Here is a 24859-nt window from a genome sequence, read left to right on the forward strand (position 1 = left end):
TAATTACAAAGTAGAATTGGTGGCACAAAGAATAAGCCATCATATGGATTAAAGGTGAGGAGGAAAAAACGAAAGTGCAAAAACAGAAAAACCCTGCGTCCTTTTTTTTTTTTTTTTTCAATTTCCTGCCACAAATAAATGTTTTTGTTGTTGCGCCGTATGGTAAAATGAAAGGTGTCATTACAAAGGTCAATTGCTTGCACAAAAAACAAGCCTCATCTGGTTCTGTGGATGGAAAAATAAGAGAGTTATGTCTCTTGGAAGGTGAGGAGAAAAACACTAAAACAGAAGAGGAGATTTATCAAAACCCGTCCAGAGGAAAAATTGCCCAGTTGCTCATAGCAACCAATCAGATCGCTGCTTTCATTTTTAGCAAGGCCTCTGCAAAATGAAAGAAGCGATCTGATTGGTTGCTATGGGCAACTGGGTAACTTTTCCTCGGCACAGGTTTTGATAAATCTCCCCCAATGTGCAGAATGGTCGGTGTCCTGAAGTGCTGTATTACCCTATGGACGCGGTAACAACGTATTCCTGACTTGCCTCTCATTGGTATAGAAGACATGTGACCATCCTTGACGCCCCGCTCACTCCCCTCGGTATTCTACGTCATTCCCCGCTTCCCCGCCCATAAACCAACGAGGCCCCGCCTCTCCCGCATGACTTCAGCAGAGCGAACCGCCCAAAAAGTTTCAAGGCGCCCCCTCATCCCCACAACTCTTACACAGCGCCACCCGCAGGACTGTCTGAGAGAAGCACACCGGAACCCCCTTCCTCCTCCTCCTCCCACCCGCGGTCCTTGTGAACGGAAGCGGAAGAGTCAGCTCTTTCCGCTGCTGCCGTCCTTCCAGAGATTGCATACCCCCCCCTGTGACAGCAGCGACAGCCGGGTCTGTGCGCTCGTCCTACCCCCTCTCCTGCTGTCCCACACCAGGGAAAGGAGGACCGCCCCGCCGGCGCTGCCCCCGTCTGTACGTCCAGTGTCCCGGGAGGAAGCGCCACACGGTGAGTGTTTGCACACACGGGCCTCACGCGTGGGCCGCCACCTCCACAAGTTCTCCCGGGCAGTTAACCCCTGCCGGGCCGGCTACTGCGTATCGCCTAGCAACGCTGCGGCCTGTAGGCACGTTATTACCCACAGTGCCCCGCGCCTCTACAGACACGGCCAGCTCTGTGGTCACTGCCAGGGGTACTAGATGGGATGTGTACCTGTGGGGGGCAGACATACTACTGTAACTAGTCAGCCAAAGAGCAATAGATACCACTAAACTGCACAGTAAATATGGACTGATTGGGAATGTCACCGTAACAGATTAAATAAAGCTTGATCATTGTGTAACCAAGTTAGCATTGTTTTTTTTCCAGTGCTTTGCTTGCTGTCAGTGACTAGAGTAGTGTTTCCCAACCAGGGTGAAAACAGTGTCCGATGCAATCTGTAGTGCAGTAAGCTGTTGCAAAACTACAACGCCCAGCATGCCCGGACAGCCGAAGGCTGTCCGGGCATGCTGGGTGTTGTAGTTTTGCAACAGTTTACTGCACTAGAGATTGTATAGGACACTGTTTTCCAACCAGTGTGCCTCCAGCTGTTCCAAAACTTCAACTTGACTACAGCCAAAGACTCTCCAGGCACGTTGGGAGTAGTAGGTTTGCAACAGCTGTAGGCACACTGGTTGGGAAACACTGGTCTAGGCCAACGTTCCTCCAAGCTGTGGCTCTATGGCAGAACTACAACTACCAGCATGCATTGATACTGTCATGGCATGATGGGGTTCTCCAGTTTTGCCTAAACTACAACTTGGAGAACACGGCTGCAGTCTGTTTATAAAATGAATAGTAGAATTGACTTGCAACCTTTCATCTTCTAGGGGTAATAAGGTTACCAGTCACTGATGGCAAGCAGAGATTTAGAAAATTTAATGAAAAATTGATATAAAACCCCTAAAGTTTTCCATGTATGTTCAGGGCCTGTAAGCTTTTCTTTGGCAGCAGCGTTTAAGTTGGGGGGAGGATAGCAATCAGTGGACTGACAATCATCATGTCTTGGTATGGGCTGCTAATACATTGTCATTGTGGCCCCATATTGATCAAGCAGGTCTTGGAAATCACAAATCTGGGTGTTCGGAGTCTCACACATCCTCTTAGTTTTTCTCGGACTCTGATTTCAGATCAGTGGGAGTCTGCTCCCCCCCCCCCCCTTTTCCATTATTTAATGTTTACCAGGTGCCGTACATTTAGTAAGGTCTGTGTCTGATGTTGCAGCCACTTGAATAGGATTAAGTTGCATAGGGCTGCAGTACCCGGCACAGCCACTGCAAACTGTAAGGTGCTGTGTCTGGTAAACACTAAAGGCTATGTTTACATGTTTGAAGAATGTGCATAATATCTGCACAAAAAACAGATGCAGACATTGAGCACATTTGACTAACCAGTGGGCGCTAGGACCGCTGAGAAATGTGCCGTCTCATAGAAGGCAATGCATTTATGCATTTCCGTGCAGTCGCCACAGAAAGAATAGACTTGAATGTTCTTTCCGCAGATGCCAGAATTTGAATTCTTCTGTGTGAACAGTGCTGCAGGATCCCATTGAAATCAATGGGACACTGTGGCAGTAGAATGTCCGAGCAGAATATACTGTGCAGATATTCAGCAGTTTTTGCCTGTGTGAACATACCATAAAGCAGTGGTCTCCAACCTGTGGACCTCCAGATGTTGCAAAACTACAACTCCCAGCATGCCTGGACAGCCAATGGCTGTCCAGGCATGCTGGGAGTTGTAGTTTTGCAACATCTTGAGGTCCGCAGGCTGAAGACCACTGCCCTTAAAGGGGTACTCCGGTGAAAACCTTTTTTCTTTTAAATCAACTGGTGGCAGAAAGTTAAACATATTTGTAAATTACTTCTATTAAAAAATCTTAATCCTTCCAGTACTTATTAGCTGCTGAATGCTACAGAGAAAATTCCTTTCTTTTTGGAACACTGATGACATCACGAGCACAGTGCTCTCTGCTGATATCTCTGTCCGTTTTAGCAACCGTGCATAGCAGATGTATGCTAAGGGCATCATGGTGGCTCAGTGGTTAGCACTGCTGGCTTGCAGTGCTGGGGACTTGGGTTCAAATCCCACTAAGGACCAACAATAAATAAAGCTTTATTATTATTATAATAACGTCAGCAGAGAGAACTGTGCTCATGATGTCATCAGAGAACATTCCAAAAAGAAAATAATTTTCTCTGTAGTATTCAGCAGCTAATAAGTACAGGAAGGATTAAGATTTTTTAATAGAAGTAATTTACAAATATGTTTAACTTTCTGCCACCAGTTGATTAAAAAGAAAAAAGGTTTTCACCGGAGTACCCCTTTAAGGGTGTGTGGTGGCACTTTCTTGCGCACTGCAACCCTTCTGTCAACTAAGTGCTGGGAATGTTACCCCCCCCGATCTGAGGCTTTGAGTTAGTCAAACTACGTGATGGTCTAAAATGAATAGCGACCTTCCAACTCTGATATGATTTCAGGGAAAAGGATCAGGATGTTGGATTTCATTTGCCCAACTCTCTTGTTCTCAGTTATAAGCTGCTGTCTGGCAGTGGCTCACCCCTCCTTTCTCCCCTGAGAACGCGTAAATATTCAGTACTGCCAAATTTTCACATGGGTGGGGGATAGGGAGATGCACAAATTTCTGCAACAAATCTGCTGCATGTGAACATATCATTATAACCTCATGTTTATTTACCAATTAACTTACATTTACGGCAGCTCCAGCATTGCAGGGAGGACATGCATGGCTCCAATATGGGTAAACCCGCCGACCTTTTAAAGGGCTTTACTAGTTATGGGTAGGGTCGTACATGCAATATTTTGCTTCGTATTTTTCTACTCATCAATGGGTAGCAAAATCCGCTGCAGAAATTATGCCGCCTGGCGATCAGAAATAATGCATGCCGGATGCAAAACAGATGCTTGTTGTGGCATTAGTTGCGTTGAAATTTCGTCTGAGTTCACCTATGCTGGACATATGTGAACCCAGGCTTATACGGAGCACTGTCGGCAAATCTGTCAGAATGTCTGAAGTTGAGCAGAGAAAATAAAATTTGCATGCACAAATTATTTATTTATGTATTCCGGTAAATTACCTGATCCCTGAAGGACCCAATTCAATGAGATCTGTCGGAGCCCATTGTGCTCCCACCCGTTTTTGGGACCGTTCAGCTCTGAACGGGCCATTAATGGGACGGAGCACAATGGTGATGTGACCTTAGCTTTATAGACTAATTCCTAAATAGTACCGGATGTTTATAACAGTATTCTTTGCAACGGCTACTGTAAGCTATTCATTCATTGTGCCCATTATTGTTAAAGGGAAAACTCTGTTTTGTTAAGGATTCACTTTGGAGTTCTTCAGTCTCACCAATGAATAGTTATTTGATTTAGCAGTTCCTGAAATTATGCTGTGAATAAATTTGTTGTATTGCAACGCTGTGATAATGACAGATGTCTTTCTTGTGGAGAACTGTTTTTGTCACCCACATTTACCATACATGTATCACCTACCTTAACATTTTTTCTGAAGGCCGCCCTTAAACTCCGCCCCTAGACATCTTATCCCCTATCCAAAGGATAGGGATAAGATTTCAGATCGCAGGGATCCCGCCGCTGGGGACCCCCGGGATCTCGGCTGCAGCACCCACCTGCTGGAGGCTCTCATCCTAACGCCTCACGGCCACATTGACGGAAGATCGTGATGTCACTCCCCGCCCCCTCAATGCAAGTCTATGGGAGGGGGCATGTCACACGGGGGCGGAGTCATGACATCACGATCTCACGTCGCCGTGGTCAGGAGCCGAGGCCTCCAGCGTTTCCGGAAGCCGCAACAGGTGGGTGCTGCAGCTGAGATCCTGGGGGTCCCTAGGAGCGGGACCCCTGCGATCTGACATCTTATCCCCTATCCTTTGGGCGGAGACCTGCACAGTGCAGTGAGTCCCTGTGGTGGTTGTTGTGGTTGAGCAGGAGAAAATCCCCATAGCAAACCTACGATGCTCTGGACAGTTCCTGATATGGGCATCAGGTGTCAACAGAGAGCATTGTTGATGAGACAAAAAAGAAATTCTAAAAGAAAATAATTTCCTCTGTAGCATACAGCTGTTAAAGAGTAGCTATCATTAACTAAACTTTCCCTAATCCCCCTCCCCATCTGTCCTTGACACTAACTACATCTATCCCTGTATTCATTTTTATTCAAATCCCCATTAAAATACCTTTATAATAACCTCTTCGGTAGCTCAGAGTTGAGCTCTCTGCGGAGGGCAGGAAGTGGGCGTGGCCAGCGCGACGTCATCTGAAGCCTGGCCGTTTTCCGCCCGTCTTCCTGCACTGAGAAGAGGGAGATGCAGGGGGTGGGGAAATTTAAATTACAGGTGCCGTGCGTGCACAAGCTCAATGGAGAAGAGGGAGATGCAGGGGCGGGGATATTTAAATAACTTGCGCCGCGCGTGCACGAGCACTGTGCTCGCTCTCTGCCTGTTTCCTATACAAGCAGAGAGCGAGCGGAGGACGAGCATTTCGGACCACGCTGCCCGTACAGCAGTGGTCCAAACGTGCTCAACGTGAGGGGGGGGGGAATGATTCCTGGACCACATAGAGTGACAGCTAGTGGCCAGGTTTTCAAAAGTAAAATAAACAAGATTTTTTTTTTTTTTTTTTAATTAACATATATTACAAAGATATTTATTTAGGCAAGAACTAACTAAAAAAATTATTTTAATGAGAGTACCCATTTAAAAGTACTGGAAGGGTAAAGATTTTTAAATAGAAGTAATTTACAAATGTGTTTAACTTTCTTGCATCAGTTGTTTAAAAAAAAAAAAAAAAAAAAAAATATATATAATTTTTTTTTTTTATTTTTTTTTCCACCGGAGTACCCCTTTAAAGTTCTTTCTGTGGTATTGCATAGCGCAAAGGAGTACAGCACCAAGTTTTCTGTGCCAATTGAGGTGCACTAGCTAAAATAAGCAATGTTTTCAAGCCTTTTATTGATTTAATTGGAAAGAAAAAATTACTAGAAAAGGTAAAACCACCTAAAATAAGTATTTTTAGCATTGTTTAAAACCAACGCTTCTTTTAGGAAGAAAAACTTTTTTTCTTTTTTTGTGCTAAACCCTCTCCTTTTTTTTCATGTAGAAAACAACTTGTTTCCCATGTCAAAAACATCACCCTTCTTGTTTGTTTGAACTTACCCTTAGGCAGCTACGTGAGGGTTATTCTCTCTCCCCTGAAGGGGTCAGGCTCCTCTCCCGGACTCTTGGCTTTTTTTTCCTCCTGCTGGGGTCATTTCTCTGATGTGCGTGCCTGTCACCCCCTTTCTGAATACAATACCCCCTTTCTCAATACAATACTTATGGAAAGCAGTGGAAGCTGAGGAATTGCAAAGAGCTAAAAGAAAAGTTTTCTAAAGTTTTTCGCCTGTTTTTGTCCCATAAATTGGTTTTGCAGTCTGGTTTCCAGGTAACCTGATAGCATCTTATGTAGGAAAAAAAAGCTGAAAAATAATTTTTAGTTGGGGAACTCAGTACTCAACAAACAGCTTTACATATGGAATGAGAACATAGCATGGTTTGGTTGCAGTTTAACCAATGGGTCATTTTCTGATCCAGTTTTCCATATGTGGAAGAGAAGTGACTACATCTGCACTCTCAACCTGTGCTACATGGCATAGATTAGCCTTTTCTGTATCACCCATAAATTCCACGAGAGTCAGTGCTACATGACTGGGGCAAGAAGGGCACAACATGGTATTCAGCCCTCAGATGGTGCCAAGGCCATATACTAGCCCTACATAATGTTAATTTGACCACCACTGCTAAAAATTAGGGATGTAAGAAAAAATCGATTCTCGCGATAATCGCGATTTTTCATTTGCCGATACAGAATCGATTCAAAATATTTTTGAATCGATTCTTTTAGGGATGTGGAATTTTTAATAAAACGCACTTTATCTTACCTGCCAACGAGCCCGCGGAGCTCCGGTACACTCCGGTACAGGTGTTGGGTCCCCGGGCTGTATTCTTCTTACTTCCTGTTAGCCCGGCACGTCACATGGAGCTTCAGCCTATCACTGGCCGCAGCGATGTCCCGCCTCCGCTGGTGATAGGCTGAAGCTCCATGTGACGTGCCGGACTAACAGGAAGTAAGAAGAATACAGCCCGGGGACCGAACACCTGTACCGGACTGTACCGGAGCTCCGCGGGCTCGTTGGCAGGTAAGATAAAGTGCGTTTTATTTTATTTTGCAGCCCGGACGGGATAACATGAGAAAAGTGCGCACCGGAGTACTAGATCGCCGCTGTCAAAGCTGACAGCGGCGTCTATTGGGATCTATGAATGCTCCCAGGTGGGCGATATATCGCGATGTATCGTCACCTAGACGGTATCGCGATATATCGCGATATATCGAATCGCCACACTGGTATCGCGATTCGAATCGAATCGCCAAATTCTTGGCGATTCACACCCCTACTAAAAATGGTTGTGAAAGTTGCCTACAAGTATGCTTCAGGCATTCTGCTACAACTCCCCTTCTAGATGACATGACATTTCAGAACCTCTTTGTCAGGCCCAAGGCCTGATTATTAAAATCCTATATGTGTATTATAAATTATATCTGTGTGTGATGTATTATCCAAGACATGGGTGAGAGGTCATTCAGACGGTGTATCCTTCTTGTGTATTGCATTTTATTGTGGGTCTGGCTGTTTGTTTACATCTCCTTTTGAAGTCAAAGGCTCTTTTGAAGCAGCAGGATGTAAGGGGCACTCTGGTCCCATCATATAATCACACATATATGGGGGCCAGGAAGAGAGAAGACCCCCTGGTGGGATCAGAAAGGAGGGGGGAATGGAGTCTCCCTCCCAAGAAAGCAGATATGATATTTAAACAATGCTAGACTAAAAGTTGGGTGTTCAAGGATGTGTGCAAAAAGCTGACAGGAGCTGGACTCTCACTCACTGAAGGACTGCTATACCATCATGCTGTAAGAACTTCATCTTTTGCTTTCTGAACTTGTCTTGCCAAACTCTTTCATATTTTTGTAACTGTATGTAATTTGTTTCTGTATTTTTATATAGTCAGCACTGTGATACCTTTTATCAGATTAAATGTTTAATTAATCAGCTCTGGTCTTTGATCTCTAAATATATGAGCCCACCTTTCTGAAGGCAGCTCTGGTAAACACGTTTATCTAAGGGTTATTTGGTGACTTGCTGGGACTAGTAGTGGATACCCAGAGGTCTGGCGGCTTTAACCCTTGCACCATCACACTCTCTCTAATGTCTTGGCTGGACTGATAGGGTGTGATCGTGACACTCTTATTGTTGGAGGTGGTGGGGAAAAAAAACGTTCCCAGCCTGTAGCTGTCTGGGCATGCTGGGTATTTTCTGAACAAACGGAGAGCTATAGGATATAAACTACTGGTCTGTGGTGTTGTTAAGGTAAGTAATAGTGTCATTCTATGGTCCTGGGTCTCTAGGTGGAGCAGGAAGCTCAGTATATATACTGAGCTTCCTGCTCCACCTAGAGACCCAGGACCATAGAATGACACTATTACTTACCTTAACAACACCACAGACCAGTAGTTTATATCCTATAGCTCTCCGTTTGTTGAGAAAATACCCAGTGTATGTATGTATATATGTGTGTATGTTCCAGCATCACAGCTAAAGATACTAACATGACACTTGGCACACATGTTACTTATATGTCAACAACAAACATAGGATAGGTAATTGAACCCTTACTCACCCCCATTTGCCAGGGGCGGGGTTTATGTTTAAAGTCCAATACAAGTCAAAGGGAAATGTTACTGCATAACTTCTCTTGGTCACATGATACTTATATGTCCGCTTAAAATATAGGATAGTTAATTTAACCCTTAACTACCCCCATTTGTGAGTGTCGAGGTTTTTGTTTAAAGTCCCATGCAAATTAATGGGAAATGTATGTTCCCACATAACTTCCGTACGGCTGGAGATATTGCAATACCTGGTACACATATTACAGGTCGGGATAGGAGGACCGGGCTATGGCAACAATATATGAGGGTGGGATATGAAGTCAAAAGCTTCCTCCTTTGTTTATTTTTCTTCCCAATAAGGATTAGGAAGGAAAAACCGGGCAACGCCGTGTATTCAGCTCATATACTATAAATGGCAGGGAGAACTGGTTCAGTGTGAAGTTATTCTAGCGCCAAATTAAAAATAAAAGTGAGTTAGAAATGACTTGTGCACTGTACTGCACTATAGTCATTTTTCACTAGTTCCCAGAACACTGGAAGTACACTATTAATGCCCTAAATAACTTACTGATTTCTATTGGGATATGAACTTGGGGACACTAGGGGAGATTTATCAAAACCTGTGCTGAGAAAAAAAAGTTGACCAGTTTCACATAGCACCGAATTAGGCCTCTGAAAAATGAAAGAAGCGATCTAGTTGGTTGGTATAGATAACTGATCAACTTTTTTCTCTCAATAAAGGTTTTGATCTCCCCACGCTATCATAATCCAGTTGCAAAAAATTGTCAGGAATACTTCCATGTGTAACTCTCTTTAGGCTTTGTGGCACACAGAAGACATAATGTTAAGTTATTATGGGTGATGTATTATGTCTGAGCAGCATGTCTGCGGCGCTCCGTCTCCAAGTGTTTACTGTGTAGTTCTCGGATTAACTCTCCAGTGTTTAGATTTGTTGCCCGGTTTCCTAATGTCACACAATCGTGTACATGATTATAGACTGCAACTGACCGAAAAGAAAATCCCTTACAACCAATAAATTAACAGGCAAATAGGAGTGGTAATCTGCTGAACTGTACAGCAGGCCGGATTACTCCTCCATACTAAGTGTGTACACATTAATGTAAACATTACTACTGGAGAATCCCCAGAATCCATGCACTCCAGTGCCATTTGTTTAAACACTTTTTTATAAAGGAAATTTTCTCCTTTAAAGTACTACTATTGCCAAAAAGGTGTGTGTGTGTGTATGTATGTATATATATGTATGTATATGTGTGTGTATGTGTGTGTATGTGTGTGTGTATATATATATATCACATGGGTGATCGGTCAGTAAGGTTTTCTGCCCAAATTAACATATAGACAATTAGTGAGGCATTCACTTCTCATGAGGTTAGTCCCTATCCACAGTATAAGGGATAAGAAGCTAATCAGAGGGACCCCACAGATCATGTGTACAGAAGTAAATTGTATCCCCAAATAAAAAAAACTCTGAGAGTGTGACCAGTGCCCCATTAATTCTCTATGGGGCTTTCAATTATTGCCAAGCATTGACATCAGCAATGTTTGAAAGCCCCAGAGAGAATAAATGGACCGCTGTCCGCACATGCATTCTGTGCTCCATACATTCTGGGAGACATTTCACCTTTGTTCTCAGGATCAGTGGTTGTCCCAGCAGTTGGACCCCCACCAATTGAACTGTTATCCTGTATCCAGTGGATAACTTCACTAGATGGGAATACCCTTTTAACCTCTTCAGGACGCAGGGTGTATGGATACTCCCTGCATCCTGAGTCCTTAAAGGGGTACTCCGGTGCTTAGACATCTTATCCCCTATCCAAAGGATAGGGGATAAGATGCCTGATAGCGGGGGTCCTGCCGCTGGTGACCCCCTGTGATCTTGCACGTGGCACCCCAGTTAAAATCAGTCCCCGGAGCGTGGTCGCCAGTAATCAGACCCGGAGCGAACACGCTTCAGGGACTGATTTTAACTGGGGTGCCACGTGCAAGATCACAGGGGGTCACCAGCGGCAGGACCCCCGCGATCAGGCATCTTATCCCCTATCCTTTGGATAACGGATAAGATGTCTAAGCACTGGAGTACTCCTTTTTAAGGACATATGGGTTTCACCTGTGGGAATTCCGATTCCCGCTGCTAGCCGGTCGGGGACTGGACCAGGATGCCTGCTGAAATCATTCACCCTCGGTCCCCCTGAATGTGTAATGTGAGGTGGCAGGGGTGCCACCCCTCCTGTCTCTGCTATTGGTCGATCACAAGCGATCGACCAATAGCAAATCTGAGGCAGAGGGGTTAATGTTCGGTTCCCCGTTCTGCCCGGATTACCCTCGGTGGGCAGAACGGGGAACCGTACAAAAAAAATTAAAAGCGTTACTGGCAGTGGAGGTTCCTTACCGGCGATCGGCAGTGATGACGTGCGGCTCCTCGTACAGGCTACGGAAGCCGGTGAGTAGTTGCCTAGAAACATCTGGAGGGCTACAGTTTTGAGACCACTATACAGTAGTCTCTAAACCAGGGGTGGGCAGTTATTTTTTCCATGGAGCCACATTAGAAACTAAAAAATTGTGAAGGGCAGCATATTGTGAAGGGCACCACACATACACACATACACACACACATACACACATACACACATACACACATACACACATACACACATACACACACACGCACTTATAAATACGCATATAAACAGACAACACACACATATATACACAGACAACACACAGGCACCACCTAAGACCTAGGCCAGGGGTAATCAACTGGCAGACCGCGGCTGTGGGAGTGTGGAGGATGGGGGGGGGGGCTGTGGGAGTGTGGAGGATGGGGGGGGGGGGCGGCTGTGGGAGTGTGGGGGGCGGGGGGGCGGCTGTGGGAGTGTGGGGGATGGGGGGGCGGCTGTGGGAGTGTGGGGGATGGGGGGCGGCTGTGGGAGTGTGGGGGATGGGGGGGCGGGGGGGCGGCTGTGGGAGTGTGGGGGATGGGGGGGCGGGGCGGGGCGGCGGCTGTGGGAGTGTGGCGGATGGGGGGGCGGGGCGGCGGCTGTGGGAGTGTGGGGGATGGGGGGGCGGGGCGGCGGCTGTGGGAGTGTGGGGGATGGGGGGGCGGGGCGGCGGCTGTGGGAGTGTGGGGGATGGGGGGGCGGGGCGGCGGCTGTGGGAGTGTGGGGGATGGGGGGGGCGGGGCGGCTGTGGGAGTGTGGGGGATGGGGGGGGCGGGGCGGCTGTGGGAGTGTGGGGGATGGGGGGGGCGGGGCGGCTGTGGGAGTGTGGGGGATGGGGGGGGCGGGGCGGCTGTGGGAGTGTGGGGGATGGGGGGGGCGGGGCGGCTGTGGGAGTGTGGGGGATGGGGGGGGCGGGGCGGCTGTGGGAGTGTGGAGGATGGGGGGGGGGGTGCTGCATCCTCCACACTGCTACAGCCCCCCATGTTGTTCAAGGTACATACCGTAAATAAATAAGCCCTAGTGTTTTTTTTTTTTGTGTGACTAAAATTAATATAAGACCCAGTCTTATTTTCGGAGAAACACGGTATATACACAGACACACATACACTCACCCGGTCGGAGTTTAGAGTTGAGGGGAGGGGGTGGAGGGAGACAGGATACACGGCCTCTCCTCTGCCTTCAGAGGTTCTAAGACCGCACGGCAGAGAGAAGGCGGGGGAGGGGAGAGAGTGCACGCCCCCTCCCTCTTCCTGTCATCGCACTGGAGCTCAGTGCACAGGCTGGTGCAGACCTGGGCATTGTACGGCCGACAGCGCGGGCCGGTCAGAGCCAATCAAAGGGCCGTATGTGGCCCGCGGGCCGTACAATGCCCAGGTCTGCTCTAAACTGTAGCCCTCCAGATGTTGCAAAACTACAACTCCCAGCATGCCCACACAGCAGTTTGGGCATGCTGGGATTTGCAGTTTTGCACGACTTAGAGGGGTACAGTTCCTGTGCGGTGGTTTCTAAACTGTGACCCTCTAAATCGTGCAAAACTACAACTCCCAGCATGCACGAACGGCAAACTGCTGTCTCGCCACGCTGGGAGTTGTAGTTGCGTACCTCCAGCTGTTGCATAACTACATCTCCCAGCATGCCCTTTGGTGATCAGTACATGCTGGGAGTTGTAGTTTTGCAACAGCTGGAGGCACACTGGTTGGGAAACCTTCAGTTAGGTTCTGTTACCTAACTCAGTATTTTCCAACCAGTGTGCCTCCAGCTGTTGCAAAATTGCAACTCCCAGCATGCACGGTCTGTCTGTGCATACTAGGAGATGTAGTTTTGCAACAGTTGGTTTGCACCCCCCCTCCCCAAATGTGAGTTGCCATGGCAACCCACTGTCCTGCGCTGCCATTGGTCAGAATTCATTTCTGACTAATGGCAGGGGATAGGAGGAGATCGCAGCACTGCCACCTTGCTCCTTTCCCTCAGGATGAACGGGGCTGTCACTGACAGCTCCGATCATCCCTATTTTCCGGGTGATCGGGTCACCAGAGTCCCGATCAGCCTGGAATAGCAGAAAATCGCATGTCTGAATTGACATGCGATTTTCTGCGATCGCCGACATGGGGAGGCATCCCGGTCTCGTCCCCAACCGGCTAGCGGTAGGGATCGGAATTCCCACGGGCATATGCATACGCCCCACGTCCTAGCGTAACTGGCAAAGGCGGGGCTTCTTCGGGCTAACGGACACTGACGTCAGCGCCGCTCATGAATATTCATCCCTCCTGTTCTCCCTCTCTTTGCCGCTCCTAATCAGAGGGAGGGATGAATATTCATGAGCGGCGCTGACGTCAGTGTCCGTTAGCCCGCAGAAGTACCGCCTTTGCCAGTTAAAGCAGGATATACACAGAGATTAAAACTACAATTGTGGGCGAACGGCGGCGCGGATCAGAACAAGGTAGGGCCCATTTTAATCAGCGTCTCCCGCACTATCCACCAATACCTGTGGATAGTGCGGGAGAAAATATGTGACAGTTATCCTTTAAGGGGTTAAAGTGTACATGTAATTTGCAAAATCTTTTAATATAATGTAGATATGTGTATATTTGTAATATGTAGACAAAGAAGTGTATAGTCCAGCTCACTCCCTCAGCCCGTCGCGCCAGGACCGGCGTGGGCAACACCGACTGGAACTGACAAGTAAAAGCAAAATGTCCAGCGCGAATGTGAAGGAACTGAATGTTTATTCCAATAGCCAAAAAGACAAGGAGAACATGACAAGGTGACGCGTTTCGGTCCTAAAGCTGGACCTTAGTCATACCTAAGGTCCAGCTTTAGGACCGAAACGCGTCACCTTGTCATGTTCTCCTTGTCTTTTTGGCTATTGGAATAAACATCCAGTTCCTTCACATTCGCGCTGGACATTTTGCTTTTACTTATATTTGTAATATACATTGGTTAAAAATTGTGTATATTTTTGAGTGATAAAATGCTGCTATTGACTGTTTCTCTTTGCAGAGACAAAATACAGCAAATGAGGGCGGGACATGCAGACCTCTGTGCAGTCTTCTGGCTTGTCAATCAGCCTGCTGAGTCGGGGTGTGTCACAGAGCCTCGGTGCCCAGAGCCCTGCTTGCCCTCGGTGCCCGGAGCCCTGCTCGCCCTCCACGCTTCCTGTATTTTGTCTCTGCACAGAGACACCCAGGCAATAAATGCAGAAAACAGTGTTTTCACCAAGAAATATATACACCCTTTTTAACTGTATATTTCTCTATATAGAAAGGTTTTGCAAATAATAGTGCCCATTTAAGGCTGTGTTAAGATAGTGTAATGGGTGGATTGGAGGGGAACGCAAAATAATAAATAAAAAGGGTTGATCGGCAAGCTTAAAGGGCTATTATGGGGTTTACGGACTTTAACCTCTTAAAGGTGAAAACCTTTTTTTCTTTTAAATCAACTGGTGGCAGAAACTTAAACATATTTGTAAATTACTTCTATTAAAAAAATCTCAATCCTTCCTGTACTTATTAGCTGCTGAATACTACAGAGGAAATTCTTTTCTTTTTGGAATGCTCTCTGATGACATCACGACCACAGTTCTCTCTGCTGACGTTATTATAATAACGCTTTATTTAGTGCTAATCACTGAGCCACCGTGGTGCCCTTAGCATACATCTGCTATTCATGGTTGCTAAAATGGACAGAGATGTCAGCAGAGAGCGCTGTATTTGTGATGTCATCAGTGTTCCAAAAAGAAAGGAATTTCCTCTAGCATTCAGCAGCAAATAAGTACTGGAAGGATTAATATTTTTTAATAGAAGTATTTTAAAAATATGTTTAACTTTCTGCCACCAGTTGATTTAAAAGAAAAAAGGTTTTCACCGGAGTACCCCTTTAAGGACGTAGGGTGCACCTGTACGCTCTGCGCCCTGTCCCGGTGTTTAAAACGGGGTCACGCCGTGACCCTGCATCACACCGGGTCGGTACCCGGCTGCTATTCATAGCCGAAACCCTGGGCTAATAGCACGCGGCACCGATGGTTGTGCCGCGCGCTATTAACCCTTCAGACACGGCGATCAAAGCTGATTGCCGCGCTGAAAATGAAAGTAAACTCTACCCAGCAGCTCAGTGAGGCTGATCAGGACTATCGCGATAAAATCGCGATGTCCCAATCAGCTAAGACGCGAGTGGAGACCCCGCGTCCTATCAGCGTTTGATTGCTCCAAGCCTGAGCTACAGGCTTGAGCTATCGAGCCCCTATCTCGCTGATCCATGCAAAGCTATGGCTTTGCAGAGATCAGGGTAAAAGATCAGTGTGTGCAGTGTTATAGCTCCCTATGGGAGCTAAGAAGTTAACAAAGGTCATTTAACCCCTTCCCTAATAAAAGTTTGAATCACCCCCCTTATCCCATAAAAAAAAAACTGTAAATAAAAATAAACATGTGGTATCGCGGTGTGCGTAAATGTCTGAACTATAAAAATATATTGTCAATTAAACCGCACGGTCAATTGCTTTCGCGCAAAAAAATTCCAAAGTCCAAAATAGCGTTTTTTTGGTCACTTTTTAGATCATAAAAAAATTAATAAAAAACAATCAAAAAGTCAGATCAATGCAAAAATAGTACCGATAAAAACTACAGAACATGGCGCAAAAATAAGCCCTCATACCGGTTCGTACACGGAAAAATAAGTTATAGGGGTCAGAAGATGACAATTTTAAACGTATAAATTTTCCTGCATGTAGTTATGATTTTTTCCAGAAGTGCGACAAAATCAAACCTATATAAGTAGGGTATCATTTTAATCGTATGGACCTACAGAATAAGGTGTCATTTTTACCGAAAAATGCACTGTGTAGAAATGGAAGCCCCCAAAAGTTACAAAATGACTTTTTTTTTTTTTTTCTTCAATTCTGTCACACAATTTTTTTTCCGTTTCGCCGTGGATGTTTTGGTAAAATGACTGATGTCACTGCAAAGTAGAATTGGTGGCGCAAAAAATAAGCCATCATATGGAATTTTATGTGCAAAATTGAAAGCGTTATGATTTTTAGAAGGTGATGAGGAAAAAATGAAAATGGAAAAACGCTGAGTCCTTAAAGGGATACTCCGCCCCTAGAAATCTTATCCCCTATCCAAAGGATGTCTAGGGGCGGAGTACCCCTTTAAGGCATTAAACTATCCTGCCCATTATGAAAAGCTATGTATGTTCTACATTTACTTGGTGTACGCTTTTTCTTGTTTAAATGGTACCCTCCCCCAGGTTCTGTGTTCTGATGACTTTTGTCTCGAGCCTATTCCGCTATCCTTTGTGGATTGAGACAGCAACTTATGTCAGGGGGCTTGCTGCCTTTTTGTCTTTCCTGACAAGCCAGCCCTCTGAAGTGTATGGTCCACCTGTATGGGGGAAGCAGTGGACACCAGTACGTTGGGATGTACAGATGGACCACACACATTATCAGGGGGCTGGCTTGGCAGCAAAAACACATGCACTTTTTTAAGCGCTTTCCCCTGAAACCCCAAGACGACCCCCCCCCCAAGCCTTTTGAGCTCTGAATTTCTTCAGGTAGCAACATTTCCCATCCTTCACTTTGAACACGGTCACATTTCATGGGGTTGTCATCTTCATTATTAAGCTGACCTGTTTGCCTACTAGTGATGCCTGGATGTAGGAAGCTGCGTTGTTGCGAGTCCAAGGGGCGGCTTGTGCCCTTCAGCGATCTGTAGCCTTGTGTTTATACACCCACTCAGGAATCAGTCACCCACGTTTTTTCTCCAGGGGGAGTTGGGTTAGGGTTAAAGAATAACTCAAGTCTACGTAACTTTATTTGAATAGCAGAAGTGACAGCAAGTCCTACAAATTGTAGAATGAAGAACTGCAAATACCTGTGTACAAATTCCTATATGGAATACCAAAGCTTATACAATGTACAGCTGAAGACTGTTATCTTAGACGTTCTCCACCTAGATATAGTCATGGCTGTAATTGTTGGCACCCCTGAAATTTTTCAAGAAAATAAAGTATTTCTCACAGAAAAGGATTGCAGTAACACATGTTTTTCTATACACATGTTTATTCTCTTTGTGTGTATTGGAACTAAACCAAAAAAGGAAGGGGAAAAAAGCTAATTGGACATAATGTCACACCAAACTACAAAAATGGGCTGGGCAAAATTATATGCACCCTTAACTTAATATTTAGTTGCACGCCCTTTGGAAAAAATAACTGAAATCAGTCTCTTCCTATAGCCATCAATAAGCTTCTTACACCTCTCAGCCGGAATGTTGGACCACTCTTCCTTTACAAACTGCTCCAGGTCTCTCTTATTAGAAGAGCGGAAGACCCAAGATCTCGGGCGCAAACCAACTTTCTGACACTGGGCTGTACAGTGCGACACAATCCGTTGGTAATCCTCAGGGCTGTGGATTCGGACAAAATTTTGGGTACCTGGAGTCGGCAAACAATGCACCTTCTCCGACTCAGACTCCTACTAAATTTAGATTGGAATAAAAAAAAGCAAGTTTAAATGTCCCAATTCACAAAAAGTTATAATTAATGGCTTCTCTACTGTAAGAATAAAGACCAATACATGCAGTGCCTCACGTAAGTGCAAAACAAACACTTTAAGTGACCGTGAAGAAGCTTTTCATGTGCTTCACTACATGGCACACAATGCACAATTAGGAGCGGCAATACTTATACTTTCCATAGTGTTGTGTTCTGCTGTTACAGGGAACCCATGGGTAACCTAGCCTCTCACTGATAAGGGATTAAGTAAATATGTTTTTTGCCGGACTAGACACTTGCTGTCATTCAGCTAAGGCTATAAAAACTTGTAAACTCTGATTTTTAGCTTAAACTTTAAACATGACTATGGGATTTTACTAGGGAAATCATGTTTTATAATAAATGCCCCTTCTTGGATCCTCCCACTGCCCTATCTTCAGCAGCAGATCAGCACACACAAAGGAGAAGGCAGCAGCTTCTGCCCAACTACCTCTTTGCTAAAAGAGCTTAGAAGAACTTGATGGAACAGCTTCTTGGATTCAACTGTAAGTGTTAATAAATACATTCGCATATTAATACAGAAGAGTCGGAAGTACAAAAAACTGTGGAGTTTGAGTCGGAACATTTATCTACCGACTCCACAGCCCTGGATTTTGTGATGCCTTGCAAACCTTCAAGGCACCCAGTGCTAGAGGCAGCAAAACAGCCCCAAAACATCATTGAACCTCCACCATATTTCACTGTAGGTACTGTGTTCTTTTCTTTGTAGGCCCCATTCTGTTTTTGGTAAACAGTAGAATGATGGGCCTTACTAACGAGCTCTATCTTGGTCTCATCTGTCCACACGACTTTTTTCCAGAAGGATTTTGGCTTGAGTTCATTTTGGCAAAATGTAGTCTTGCTTTTTTATGTCTGTGTCAGCAGTGGGGTCCTCCTGGGGTCTCCTGCCATAGCATTTCATTTAAATGTCGACGAATAGTTTGCGCTGACACTGATGCTCCCTGAGCCTGCAGGACAGCTTGAATATCTTTGGAACTTGTTTGGGGCTGCTTATCCACCATCTGGACTATCCTGCATTGACACCTTTCATCAATTTATCTCTTCCGTCAATGCCCAGGGAGATTAGCTACAGTGCCATGAGTTGCAAACTTCTTGATAATGTTGCGCACTGTAGACAAAGGCAAATCTAGATTTCTGGAGATGGACTTGTAACCTTGAGGTTAAAAGTCCATCTCCAGGATTGTTGATATTTTTCCCAAATTTTAGTTCTCAAGTCCTGAGACAGTTCTCTTCTCCTCTTTCGGTTCTCCATACTTAGGGTTGCACACACAGACACACAATGCAAAGACTAAGGGGGGTATTTATCTATTTTGCCTGTTGAAAGTTTCTTTTTACCCTTCTTTTTTTCCCTTTTGGTTTTCACCAGCGACAAAGACTCGCAACCCGGACCTATACGTCCCCCTGGCTCATCTAAGATCCCGGACAGCCAATCAACACACCGCCCACTCTCTTTGGACTTATCCACACACGGCCCATGTTCCCCTATGACCCTATGACACCGTAACTGTACTCATAACATAGTACGGCTCGCTCCTGATTGGCCACCTCCTCACCTCTCGCAGCAAGCGGCCAATCAGTTACAAGGGGCTCGTCTCCATTCATTCCCCACAGTGGCAACCCTGCACAGCGATGACAGCCTCCTCCTACTGCCTCCTGATTGGTCCCACGGACGCCGGCAGCTTCCTGATTGGTCGCCACCACGGACATTTCTCGCGGTTCAGTTTGAACTTCCAAATACTCCTGTAAAAGACTATACCTATGATTTTTTACATGTTTTGTGGTTTTCATGCCCCCCTTTGAATATGTTTTATTATTTAGGTCTTTAATGCCCGGCCCCTACCTGGCCCCGGCATCCACCCCACATGACGTCACCAGCTCACCTGGTTTTGGCGCCATTTTTTCATGTATTTAAACATATACCTGTTACCTTACCATACAGCAACCCCCTGCAATTGAAAAAGGGAGCTGTGACTCCCGAAACACGGCTTGCTTTATATTTATTATTTTCTTTGATTTCTTATGCTGTAAGAATAAATTATTTTGCATCAATACCCACGACTTGGGTTACTTCCTTGGGAGCGCCAACGCAGCTTTTTCTCTCCAATACTTCTACATTACTCTACGGACTCTCCTCTGGGCTCTGTCCTCACGCTGCTGGCCTGCATACCAAGCTACCATCACCGGCAAGGAACACGCTACCCCCACCTGGGTACCTACCTATACCAGATAAAGACTTACACCGCACCCGGCGCTACCTCCGCTTTTTTCCTCCATTTTAATGCACCAAATTTATCACTTGGTGCAAGTTGTTAGTAATTTTGGCTCAAATGTTGAAATCGGCTGTTCACAGCGCCTTTTACACAGAACTTGCCACCACAGAGGACGCGTATTTTACCCTGTAGAGCAGCCATTTCGGAGTCCCTCCTGCAGTATATCAGCAAGCGACAGGAGTTATTTTCTTTTGTGGGGTTTATAGCAATCATGTAAAATGGATTTAATTTTTAACTTAAGTAGTTTTTTTTTTTTAGTTTTTTTTTTTAAACTTTAGTGCTTACCTTTCCTGAACCTGTTTGGCCATGTCCAATGCTGACTCAACGGAGGGTGAAGGTTCCTCAGAGACAACTATGTCGCAGGATAGTATTGCGCAGCCCTGGAGCCGTCGCTGCTTTCACAAAAATAGTTTTTTATGTATTTTGACGCCTTTACATTTTCTGACATTGCTATGTGTGTTTTCAATGTGCAAAATTTCTTGGCAGTGAATTGTGCCAAAAAAACCTAAAGGCGCAAAATTGCGCCAAAGATCAATTGGCGCAAATGATGAATTACTGACTAAAGTTAAAATCACACACAGGACAGTGTGATTTTGAGAAAGTTGTAAAAATGACAGTGGAGAATATTCACCAAACTTTGGTGCAAAAAAACACTGCGCCAAAGTGTTGCGCCAAAGTTACGGGGAAAAAACACATCCTTTGATAAATACCCCCCTAAGTGAACTTCTTTCCTGTGTGATTTTTATATTTCCCCCACCTGTTACTTGCCCCAGTTGAGTTTAAAGGAGCATCACATGCTTGAAACACTTATTTTTCCACAATTTTGAAAGGGTGACAATAATTTTGCCCAGACCATTTTTGGAGTTTGGTGTGACATTATGTCCAATTTGCTTTATTTCCTCCCTTTTTTGGTTTAGTTTAGGGATTGACAGATTATCGGTCTCTGGCCATGCAAAAGCCGCTGCAGTTCATTGACTTAAAGCGCCCGCTTTAAATCATTGATCTGCGGGGCCGGGGGTGGGGGGGGGAAATAGCCGATATTTATACCGGAATATCGGTATAAGCTATCGGCATGAAAGGTCGCAAATTATCGGTCGATCCCTAGTTTAGTTCCAATGCGCACAAAGGAAATAAATGTGTATAGCAAAACATGTGTTACTGCAATCCTTTTCTGTGAGAAATACTTAATTTCCTTGAAAAATTTCGGGGTTCCAACATTTATGGCCGTGACTGAATTTTAATAAAAATCTGCTTAATACTGCAGCCTGAGACAGCATGTTGTTTTTGCTGCCAAGCTACATATTTCTTCCCTCCTGCCATCACAGTGCCAATCCACCTTTGAGCTGAACAGCTGAGTCATGTGAGATGGAGTTCAGCCTTTTATATTGGGTTGTCAGGCAGCGTGTCCCTGGAAAACAATCTGACATTACTGATGTTGTTAGCTCAAGTCACAGCACTAAGGGCAAAGAAGCTGCATTGAGGTTTGGCCTTTTTCTTTCTCTTGCTGCCAGTTAAATCTGTGGCAGAATATTCCTTTACTGAACCCTAAATGTTTTAGCAATGCTGCGCAGAGTTAATGTAAAAGGGCTCCTGTGACACTATACCTCCCAGCATGTCTGATATAGCTTCACAGCAGCTGGAGAGGCTCAGGTAGATTGCTGTATTAGCAAATTGCTTAATGAGCACTTTCTTAAACCCCTGTCTGTGTCTTATTTGGGCAAAATCATGTTAGAGGGTTTTTTTTGTATAGATTTTGGCCTAAAAAGTTAGTTTTCAGGAATCTGTTATTGGTGCAAAAACCTGATAATTTTTTTTTTTTTTTTTAGACAACAGTTTTCTGGTAAAAGCATTGATAAATACTGCCCCCCCCCTCCCCACACAGTGTGTATTGGTGGGTGTATTTTAAATTGTAAAATGCTTGTATACATCATGAAGTTCATTCGGTTTCCCATTGAATTACTATTGGTTTCAGTGGGAAAACTCTGCACAGTTAAAACTCTTTATTTTACACAGGCATAAAAAGGGGCATATTGCTACTTTTAAAGGGGTACTCCGCCCCTAGACATCTTATCCTGTGTCCAAAGGATAGGGGATAAGATGTCAGATCGCCGGGGTTTCACTGCTGGGGACCCCCAGGATCTCCGCTGCGGCACCCACCTGTAGTGGCTTCTAGAACAGCTGGAGGTCCTCACGCTAAGTCCATCCCGATCACGGGGGCTGAAGATGGTGACATCACGACTCCACCCCCATGTGATGTCACACCCCGCCGCTTCAATGCAAGTCTATGGGAGGGGGCGTGACAGCTGTCCCCGTGGTTGGGATGTTATTAGCGTGAGGACCTCCAGCGGTTCCGGAAGCCACTATAGGTGGGTGCCGCAGCGGAGATCCCGGGGGTCACAGCAGCGGGACCCCGGCGATCTGACATCCCCTATCCTTTGGATAGGGGATAAGATGTCTAGGGCGGAGTTCCCCTTTAAGTGTGTTTTGTGTGTATTGAGCTGCATACTTGAAGAAAAAGCTATAAAAAAATCTGCTTTCAAAATACGCTTGCAAATAAAGAAAATCTAAAATACGTGTGTGAGATACAAAGATTATGCTACCAATTCTGTTATACGTCAGTAACCTGGGACAATGGTATGCCGTCCTGTACCTCTGTCCCCACTTGACCCATTCATTTGAATGTGGCTTGTTGCATGTTTTTTTTGAACCCTGCAAAACAAACAAAAATGGACCAAAAACCAAATATTGCTGAAAACATATGGGGTTTCTTATGGGAACACATGATTTTGGTGGGGTCGACATATGCCAAATTACTTTGTCTGTTAAATGTTAAACCTTAACACCTTAAGGATCCAGCCCATTTTCCCCTAAGGACCAGAGGATTTTTTTGCACATCTGACCTCTGTCACTTTAAGCATTAATAACTTTGGGATGCTTTTACTTATGAATTTGATTGAGATTTGTTTTTTCGTGACCTATTCTACTTTAACATAGTGGTAAATTTTCGTCGATACTTGCATAATTTCTTGGTGAAAAGTACCAAAATTTAATTGGAAAATGTTGCTTTTTTTTTTTTTTTTTAAACTTTGAAGCGCTCTGCTTGTAAGGAAAAGAGACATACCAAATAAATGTATATTTTGATTCACATATACAATATGTCTACTTTATATTTGCATCATAAAGTTGACATGTTTTTACTTTTGGAAGACACCAGAGGGCTTCAAAGTTCAGCAGCAATTTTCACAAATTTCAAAATCTGTATTTTTCAGGGACCAGTTCAGTTTAGAAGTGGATTTGAAGGGCCTTCATATAAGGCTGGGGTTCACATCACGTTTTGTCCCATACGGGACCGCATACGGCAGGGGGAGCTGAAAACTTCCGCTCCCGTATGCGGTCCCGTATGTAATTAATTTCCATGAGCCGGCCGGAGTGAAACGCTGCGCTTTTTTGCCGCGTATGCGGTTTTCCACTGGACCTAAAATCATAGTCTACCACGATTTTAGGTGTGGTGGGAAAACTGCATACGGGGCAAAAATGAGCCGACTGGAGTCACCGTTTCACTCCGGTCGGCTGATTGAATTGAATTACATACGGGACCGCATACGAAGGCATACGGGAGCGCAAGTTTTCGGCTGCCCCTGCCGTATGCGGTCCCGTATGGGACAAAACGTGATGTGAACCCAGCCTTAGAAATCCTCCATAAATGACCCTATTATAAAAGCTGCACCCCTCAAAGTAGTCAAAATGGCATTAACCCGTTAGTTGTTTCACAGGAATAGCAGAAAAGTGAAGGAGAAAATTCAAAATCTTAATTTTTTACACTCATGTTCTTGCAGAGCCATTTTTTTGAATTTTTACAAGGGGTAAAAGGAGAGAAATCTCTCCAAAATGTGTAACCCAATTTCTCTCGAGTAAGGAAATACCTCATGTATGTCAAGTGTTCGGCGGGCGCAGTAGAGGGCTCAGAAGGGAAGGATCGACAAGGGGATTTTGTAGAGTGAGTTTTTCTGAAATGGTTTTTGGGGGGCATGTCACATTTAGGAAGCCCCTATGGTGCCAGAACAGCAAAAAAAAAAAAACATGGCATACTATTTTGGAAACTATACTCCTCAAGGAATGCAACAAGGATACAGTGAGCCTTGTTGACTTTTCGTTAAAGTTGATGTGTAAATGATTTTTTTTTCACTAAAATGCTGTTTTTTTTTCCCCCAAGAAGCATTGAGCATTGTAGTTTGCCCGCAGATAACTTTACACCCACATATGGGGTATTTCCATACTCAGGAAAAAAGCCCCCCAAAACTTGTAGCCCCATTTCTTCTTTTTTCCCTTTTGAAAATTAAAAATGTAGGGTAACACCAGCATTTTAGCGAAAAAATTTTTTTCCCATCCAACTTCAACGAAAATTTGTCAAACACCTGTGGGGTGTTAAGGCTCACTATACCCCTTGTTACATTCCGTGAGGTGTGTAATTTCCAAAATTTCCCACATGTGAGTATTTATTGTTTTGTGTTTGTCAGAACTGCTGTAAAAACAGCCACCCCTGTACAAATCACCAATTTAGACCTCAAATGTACATGTTGCGCTCTCACTTCTGAGCCATGTTGTGCGCCGGCAGAGCACTTTGCGGCCACGTATGGGTATTTCCGTACTCTGGAGAAATTGTGTTCCAAATTTTGGGGCTCTCATTATTTTGCTTTAATTTTCACAAGAGGTAAAAGGAAAAAAATTAATAAATGGGGCAACACCAGCATGTTAGTGTAAAATATTTTTTTTTTTTTTTTTTACGTGAACATGCTGGTG

At 44.9% G+C, this 24859-nt stretch overlaps 1 protein-coding gene across 3 annotated transcripts in view; it reads left to right on the forward strand.

Moving 5' to 3' along the window:
- The first annotated feature begins 502 nt into the window (after nucleotides 1–502).
- The window catches only part of PPP6R1 (protein phosphatase 6 regulatory subunit 1), a 119451-nt gene continuing 95094 nt past the window's right edge, over nucleotides 503–24859 (forward strand). The window contains exon 1 of one of the 3 annotated variants that reach the window (XM_056543902.1): nucleotides 503–1002. The gene's annotated coding sequence lies outside the window, so the exon portion shown is untranslated. The remainder of the gene's footprint in view (nucleotides 1003–24859) is intronic. The other 2 variants (XM_056543901.1, XM_056543903.1) reach the window with 2 other exon arrangements.

The sequence above is a fragment of the Hyla sarda genome, chromosome 10 (assembly GCF_029499605.1).
Source record: "Hyla sarda isolate aHylSar1 chromosome 10, aHylSar1.hap1, whole genome shotgun sequence".
Classification (NCBI taxonomy): Eukaryota; Metazoa; Chordata; class Amphibia; order Anura; family Hylidae; genus Hyla; species Hyla sarda.